Source organism: Rattus rattus, chromosome 11 (assembly GCF_011064425.1).
Source record: "Rattus rattus isolate New Zealand chromosome 11, Rrattus_CSIRO_v1, whole genome shotgun sequence".
NCBI classification, from domain to species: domain Eukaryota; kingdom Metazoa; phylum Chordata; class Mammalia; order Rodentia; family Muridae; genus Rattus; species Rattus rattus.
This window is the reverse complement of record NC_046164.1, coordinates 49553788-49562719: the sequence shown is the minus strand read 5'-3', so window position 1 is coordinate 49562719 and position 8932 is coordinate 49553788.

Below are 8932 nucleotides of genomic sequence, written 5' to 3'. Positions count from 1 at the left end.
TCACCTAAAATTATTATCGTTCCCAACCAAGATGCCTATACAGCAACACGAAAAAAAAAACAAAAACAAAAAAAAAACCCTCCACTGAAGGACCTAAACAGTATAATTGAAAAACAAGGAAAAAAAACTTAAAATAGGCTTAATTATGTATAATACAAGTCTATAATATGTACATAAATAAACCACTTACGATAAATTTATACAAATGAAAATAGACAATGGATGAAACTAGAAAAAACAATTTAAGACCTGAAAGTAAATACAAATCAATGAGGAAGACCAACACTGACAGAAGTCTGGAAATGAAAATTTTAGAAAGGAGAAGAAGAACATCAGAGGCAAGGTGCATCAACAGAATACAAGAGATGGGAGGATGTGTTTAGGGTGGCTTAGATATCCCTAGGAAAGACAAATAGGGTGGTTTGTAGAAGCACAGGAATGAGAGGATTGGGTGAAATAGTGATAGGTAAGGCAGAAAAGAGAAACTAGAAAGAAAACATGGAAGAGAAAACTAAAATTAAGCGTTACTCCATGGTTAGTATAAAAACTTAATACAATGGAAGCTTCCTAAAATATGTAATTATATGAAGATAATCTAAATGAAGCTGCTAAACAATGGGGGAGACAGAATTTGACTGGGCATCTCTTGTCTCTCAAGTGACATTTCCAGTATAGGGATAAAATATTAACATTGAGTTGTTGGCCAAGTTTACCACGAGAACAGGAAAATAAACCAGGATGCAGCCAAGACTATGGGTTACTCTCTACAAGCTGACAGCATAGCTCATTACTAATGACAGCACCTACATGTGTGGGATGTTGTTGTCTGTACCTTAGGCTACTTGTCACTTGACCCTTCCTATCCTTTGGGGTTGGAGGTGAATTGGCACAGTCAATAACACAAACTCCAATAGCAGGTGAAAACTGCACCATCAATCTCTCATTCATGTGCACCATTAGTCCCAAGACAGCATCTTTTGTAAATAGTAGTTCTTGGCTAGCTGGCATTGTATGTACCAGCAATCCTTGGTCTCTCAGGCTGTGCTCAACTAGGTCCTCTCTGTAGGAGATGCTACTGCGGCGGCAGGAGACCTGGTCACCATTGTCTCAACATTGTTGACCCCAGAGGATTCCTCAGAGGATTCACCATATATTGGGCTGTGACTGTCTTAGGTTGTCCTGTCTTCCAGGATCTTACCTGTCATTGACTACCAGCCCTCAAAGAGATATCACTCTAGAGGCATGTCACACAGTGGGGAGATGCAGAATAGCCTACATGTTAGTCTCAAGGATCTCAATTAGGTCCTCCTGTAGGAACTGCCTTTGTGACTGTGTAACCCCTGGCACTTACATAGAGGTGACACCACTGCTTCAGTGGGAATAACCAACCACTATCTGATTCTGCTTGAATGGTACCTGTGATGGTTTGAAAGGGATGGATCTCACAGGTTGATAGATTTGAATACTTGGTTACAGATAATGGCAATCTCTGAAAGGATTAGGTGGTGAATCCTTCTTGGAAGAAATGTTTCACAGGAGTTGATTTTGAAGGTTCCAAAAGCTTATTCCAACCCTAACGTCTGTCACACCCTGCTGCTTGTGGAACTAATAATTTCCCATCACCATGTCTGTTTACATGCTGTCATATTACCTACCATGATGACAATTAGATAAAACGATGAACCTTTAAGCAAACCATAATTAATTAATTAACTCTCTTTAGTATGGTCATGGTTTTTTCACATGATTCTTTCTTCGCAGCAAGAAAACACTTGATAAGACAGAAGAAAATATCCCATGCACTGTTTGGGAGACCCATAAACTTATACTTGATTGTCAAGACTTTGGGGTAAAACCAAGGTACTAATGTTCTTAAAAAAAACATACACAAAAAAAACCCAAAAAACTAATGTAGCATAGAATGACGACTAATGACATTGCTCTATTTAATTTATTTATATACTTTCACAAATGTTTTACATATTTTATGCACATGTATAACACAGTGCCTTTAATAGCCATCATCTGAGAAGTTTCTTTCTGAAGCGACAGGAACAAATATAGAGCCCCAGAGCCAGACACTATGAAGAAAGTAGGAACACTCAGCCCTAAGTGAGATTCGGAGTTCGCAGAACCCTGTAGAAGAGGAGAAAGAAAGAGTTTAAGAACCCTAAGGGAAAAAGAGCACCAAGGAAACAAGGGTTGAAAACATTAGGATTGAAGTACAAATTAATTCACAGAGATTATGCAAGCATGCAAAAGGGTTCTTACCAGATAGGGTCCTAAGTTCAGAAAGGGAAGTGGATATCTACAACTATCTATCACCTAGAAGCCACTGTCAATTGGTTTCCACTTGAAAACAAAAATTTACTTTTGTCTAATAGAGTCTCATTGTTTAAGAGAAACAATTCTCTTAAATGTAGGCCACAAGGCCAGCAGTTATTTAAAATCTTATAATTTAAATTTAATTTATTTATATACTTTCACAAATGTTTTATATATTTTATGCATATGTATATACATGCACACAAACACATCCTACACACACAAACACACACACACACGTATATATGTATATACATATATACACACATGTACATGCACATGCACATACATATACACATATACACATTCAAATTTTTTTACTCTATAAGACCTTTGTGTGTGTGTGTGTGTGTGTGTGTGTGTTTATGTGTTTGTGTAGTGTGTATGCATGTGTGTGTGTTTGTGTGTGCTTTCAGTTTAATGTTTTTATGGGATTCCAGCTATGGGAATGATCTAGTCCTGAATCTATAACTGTTTCTTCTTATTGTTTCTGTTTATGTAGGGGAGGGGCTAGTATTTTTTGTACAGTTGTTTTGACCCATTCTATTGTCTTTTATGTTATGTTATACCATAATTCTTTGTTTATTTTCCAATGAGAAACAGAAAGTAGAGGATCTAAATGGGTTGGGAGTTAGGGGGAATGCTGGAGAGTAGTGGGAAGAAGTATAATCATTATAACAATATAGTAATCATAATCACCATAATCAGGACACATTATGTAAAAAATCCATTTTCAATAAATGCTAAAATGAAAAGCTTCATGGATCTTATATAAAGCAACAACTAAAACCAAATATTTTTTGTTTCCTCCATTTCTTATTTTCTGTCTCCTTCCTTCTCTGCCTCCCTTGCTTTTTCCTTCATGCTCACTCTTATTCTTTCTTCTTTCATTGAAAACTTAATTAAAGACTTGTAAACTCTCAGTAGAGATACAATAGCTAATACCAAATTTCCGAGTTACAGAATTACAAAATAATCAAGGGAAGTAGAAGGTAGGAGGGACTTGGGGTGAAGAGAGGAGTGGAAAAAAAGGGGCAGAATCAGGTAGAAAGGAGATGTAGGAGATGCTCAGAGGGTCAGGTAATTGAACAGAGGTTTGTAACAATGAGTATAGGAACCTGGGTGTAGCAACCAGAATGTCTAAGATGCCAGGAAAGCAAGAGCCTCCCAGTATCCCACAGATGACATTAGCTGAAATATCCCAGAAAGGGGAGGGAGAACCTGTTGAGACCATGCAGAGGTTATGCATAGTCCTCTGGTTGAGGGATGGGACCACCGACTCATCTCCAAAATTTTGACCCAGTTTTGCCCCTGTCTCAAGGAAATACAGGAACACAGTGTGGAGCAGATACTGAAGGAAAGGCCATCCAGAGACTGCCTCACATGGGGATCCATCCCATATGAAGATACCAAAAACAGACACTATTGTTGATGCCAAGAAGTGATACTGGCAGGAGCCTGATATAACTTCTCCTGAGAAGCTCTGCCAGATTCTGATGAATACAGATGTGGGTGCTAGAAGCCTGGCACAAGGACCTAAATGGAGGGATTAGGGGAAGGACGACAGAAAGAGCTAAAGGGGCCTTATCTGGCATCAGGTGGAGGGGAAACCCCTGGTCCTGTGAAGTGTTGATGCCCCACTGTAGCGGAATACTACTGCAGTGAGGCAGGAATGAGCCAGCGGGTGTGGGAGCATTCTCATAGAAGCAGGATAAGAGGGTATGGGGTAGGGTGTTTGCAGAGGGGAAGAGAGGAAAGGAGATAAAATTTAAAATGTAAATATATAAAATATCTAATTCAAGAAAAGAACTAAAAAGAAAAAAATTACAGTGTCTGCAGGACTGACTGTGGAAGAATATTTTTGATATCTTAGCAAAATAAACTATATGTTTCTGATTACTTGAAATATACAGGAAAAGGCATAAGGTTGCTTCCTAGAGACTCTAGAAAAGGGTTTCATATTCAGTATATAAAGAAGTACTGACCTGATTTCTCATCTATCATTCTAGAAGGCCATGCGATTAGGTAAATAACCTTATAAAAACAAAAAATAAGTATCTAAATTTAAACTCATAATAAAAATATCAATTCTGTCTTATATAGTTTATTTTAAATATTATAGTTGGAATACATAACATTCTAGTACAAAAAAAGAATTTTGACATTACAAAATTCATTAAAGGAAATAAATTATAAAGATATATATAATATACTACTATTATATATTATATATTATGCATAATATTATATATAATATGTGTGTATATTATATGTACATACATATATAAATAAATACACACATATATACACATGTATGCATATGAACATATACATATATACATATATGTATACATAGAAAGATGCTATAGATTTTTACTTGGGTGCTCATAATTTTTGATATCATGAAATAATTTATAATATACTATACGTACCTGCTATTTTCTTCCCTTAATTGATAATTACCCAGATGTATCCTACATCTAATATCCACTGGACACCACAGACCGTGACACTTTTTGAGATCAAATATTTTCCAACTTCACACATTACTTACTAAACCTGAATATACAATTGGTGTGATTTTTTACATGCAAATAATACATCTCAGAGGAGTGTTCCAAAGACCAACAAAATAAGCCTGGGCTGGGAGCCAAACCCATTAGTTTAGCCAGTACTACTTACCCCAAAGGAATCTAGACTGCAGCCACAGCCACAGAACAGAGAGAATACCAACATATTGCTAGTGAACTGATTCTATTTTAACCTTACTTCCTACCATTAATCTTAAGAGAATGAATGAAGCATCATCTGAACATTCATATCATCTATAGTAGAAATATTGTTGACATCCCTCTGTTAAAGTTACCTCTATTACTTCCCCTTTCTCTTTTGTACTTTCTAAATCTATTGTAGTTCCTCCTCCTCCTTCTCCTTCTCCTTCTTCTCCTCCTTTTTTGCCCTCAGCTTTCTGCTTCTCTTTTTGTTCCTCTTATTTTTCTGCTGCCTATCTTCTACTTATTACTATAATGGAAAACAAAATATATTGAAATATCAAGAATATAAAATTTTATTGTATATATAGAATTCTTATGAATATTCATCTCTCTAGACATTTTGGTAGGAGGAAATTATAAATTATGCATATGCATATATTTTAAGTTAGAGAAAGTATATCATTTCATATTTGTAAAAATACACATTATGTGATCTATTAGAGAAATTAGCATTTATTTAATCTTGTTATATATTATAACATTGATATGCATTTGAAATATTGCTTGGATAGCAAGGAAATATGGTAAATATAATTTATTTTATGTAAAGGCAGAATAAAATGAAACCTCAGTTTTTATTTAACATATAAACACATCAAATTTCTTTATGAAAGGCAAATTTTGGTATCAACCCAAAACCTTTTCTATGAACAAATATTGAACCATTTTCTTTCTAATTTAAATGTGCAACAATATGTCTAGATCAAATTGATAAAAGAAATGATTAATAAGATGAGAGTATAATACTCTGAGAGTTCCTTCCAGTTTCGACCTGTGCCCGAAGCTGACCCGGTCTCACAGCCTTCTGTACAAAAATCCCATTGAGGAAAGAGTTGGACTCACAGAAGTGCAGAGAATCTTGAGAACTCAGAGGAGACCACCACTTACACTCACATTCCTGGAAAAGAGGAACCTCATAACAGCCCTCTGGACACAGGAACATAGGAACAGTCAGGGAGATTTCTGCCTGCGACCAGAAATGAAAGCCCTTCACCAGGAGAAGTGGCACCCCTGAGAACAGAGGTAAAACCATGATTTCTGGTCTGAAGTTCCTCCGTGGAACCCTCAGGACATACAAAACCAGGAGTAGTCTGGACAAGACCCCTCCAGTTTCTGCCTGCTCCTGGATCTGACCTGGTCCCAAAGCCCTCTATATCCAGATCCTGCTGGGAGAAATCTGGTATTCAGGGATGCTGACGCATGGGCTTACAGAAGGGTCAAGCCACTATCAAAGACAGCAAGATCAGCTGTTACCAGAGACAACCAGATGGTGAAAGGCAAGTGGTGTAACAAACAATAGAAACAAAGACTACATGACATCATCAGAACCCAGTTCACCCAATATAGCAAATATTGGACATTCAATCATGCCAGAAAAGCAGGATTTGGAATCACATCTCATGATGATGATAGAGGACATTAAGAAGGACATAACATAAATAACACACTTTAAGAAATGTAGAACTACATGAGTAAACAAGTAGAATTTCTTAAAGAGGATCCACAAAAATCCCTTAAAGAATTATAGGAAAACACAACCAAACAGGAGAAGGAATTGAACAAAATTATTCAGGATCTACAAATGGAAATAGAAACAATAAAGAAAATACAAAGGGAGACAACCCTGGAGAAAAACAACCTAGGAAAGAGATAAGAAGCCATAGAGGCAAGAAACACCAATAGAATATAAGAGATAGAAGAGAGAATCTCAGGAACAGAAGATACCATAGAAAACATTATAACCATCAAAGAAAATGCAAAACACAAAAAGGTTCAAACACAAAACCTCAAGGAAATCCAGGACAAAATGAGAAGATCAAACCTAAGGATTATAGGTATAGAGGAGAGCAAAGAGTTCAAACTTAAAGAGCCAGTAATTATCTTCAACAAAATTATAGAAGAAAACTTCCCTAACCTAAAGAAAGAGATACATATACAAGAAGCCAACAGAACTCCAAATACATTGGACCAGAAAAGAAATTCCTCCCACCAAATGCAAATACAAAGAAAAAATATTCAAAGCAGTAAATGAAATAGGTCAAGTAACATATAAAGGCATACCTATCAGAATTACACCAGATTTCTCATCAAAGATTATGAAAGTCAAAAGATTCTGGGCAGATGTCGTACAGATCCTAAGAGAACACAGATGCCAGCCCAGGCTACTATATTCTGCAAACCTCTCAATTAACATAGATGGAGAAACCAAGACATTCCATGACAAAACCAAATTTACACAACATCTTTCCAGAATATAGCCCTACAAAGGATAATAGCTGAAAAAAAAAAAAACCCTCTAACATAAGGTGTAAAACTACACCCTAGAGGGGGTTGGAGATTTATCTCAGTGGTAGAGTGCTTGCCTAGCAAGCATAAGGCCCTGGGTTCGGTCCCCAGCTCTGAAAAAAAGAAAAGAAAAAAAAAAACTACACCCTAGAAAAATCAAGAAAGTAATCTTCTTGAAAAAAAATCATAGGCAAATGGATGGAACTGGAAAATATCATCCTGAATGAGGTAACCCAATCACAGAAAAACACACATGGTATGCAATCATTGATAAGTGGCTATTAGCCCAAATGCTTGAATTACCCTAGATGCACAGAACACATGAAACTCAAGAAGGATGACCAAAATGCGAATGCTTCACTCCTTCTTTAAAAGGGGAACAAGAATACCCTTGGCAGGGAATAGGGAGGCAAAGATTAGAACAGAGGCAGAAGGAACGCCCATTCAGAGCCTGCCCCACATGTGGTCCATACATATACAGCCACCAAACTAGATAAGATGGATGAAGCAAAGAAGTGCAGGCCAACAGGAACCGGATGTAGATTTCTCCTGAGAGACACAGCCCAGAATACAACAAATAAATAGGCGATTGCCATCATTAAACCACTGAACTGAGAATGGGACCCCCATTGAAGGAATCAGAGAAAGGACTGAAAGAGCTTGAAGGGTTTGAGAACCCATATGAACAACAATGCCAACCAACCAGAGCTTCCAGGACTAAGCCACTACCCAAAGACTATAAATGGCCTGACCCTGGGCTCCAACCTCATAGGTAGCAATGAATAGCCTAGTAAGAGCACCAGTGGAAGGGGGAGCCCTTGGTCCTGCTAAGACTGAATCCCCAGTGAACGTGACTGTTGGGGGGAGAGTGGTAATGAGGAAAGATGGGAAGGGGAACACCCATATAGAAGGGGAGTGGAAGGGGTTAGGGGGATGTTGGCCCAGAAACCAAGAAGGGGAATAACAATCGAAATGTAAATAAGAAATACTCAAGTTAATAAAGATGGAAAAAAACTAATAAAGGCAAACTTTTTTTAAAATGTGAACATGAAGGCTGAAGAATTGGACATTTGAAAAGCTGAGGTAGAACATCCTAGGCAGAGATGCCACAAGTTTGATAGCCTTCAGACAGAAAAATTCTTAAGTGCCCACAGGAAACGGAAAAAAAAAAAAAAAAAAAAAAAAAATCCACCTTTAAAACAAAAATAACAGGAAGCAACAATCACTATGCCTTAATATCACTTAACCTGAATAGACTAAATTCCTCAATAAGCAGACATAGACTAGCAGGCTGGACACAATAAGAGGACCCAGCATTTTGCAGCGTACAAGATACACACATCAGTGACAAACACAGACATTATCTCAGAGCAAAAGCCTGGAAAACAATTTTGCAAGCAATGGTCCCAAGCAACAACCTGGAGTTGGCATTCTAATATTGAATAAAATTGATAATCAACCAAAAGTTCTAAGAAGGAAAACAAAGGACATTTCATTTTCATCAATGGTAAAATCCACCAGATGAGCTCTCAATGAACAAGGGCACC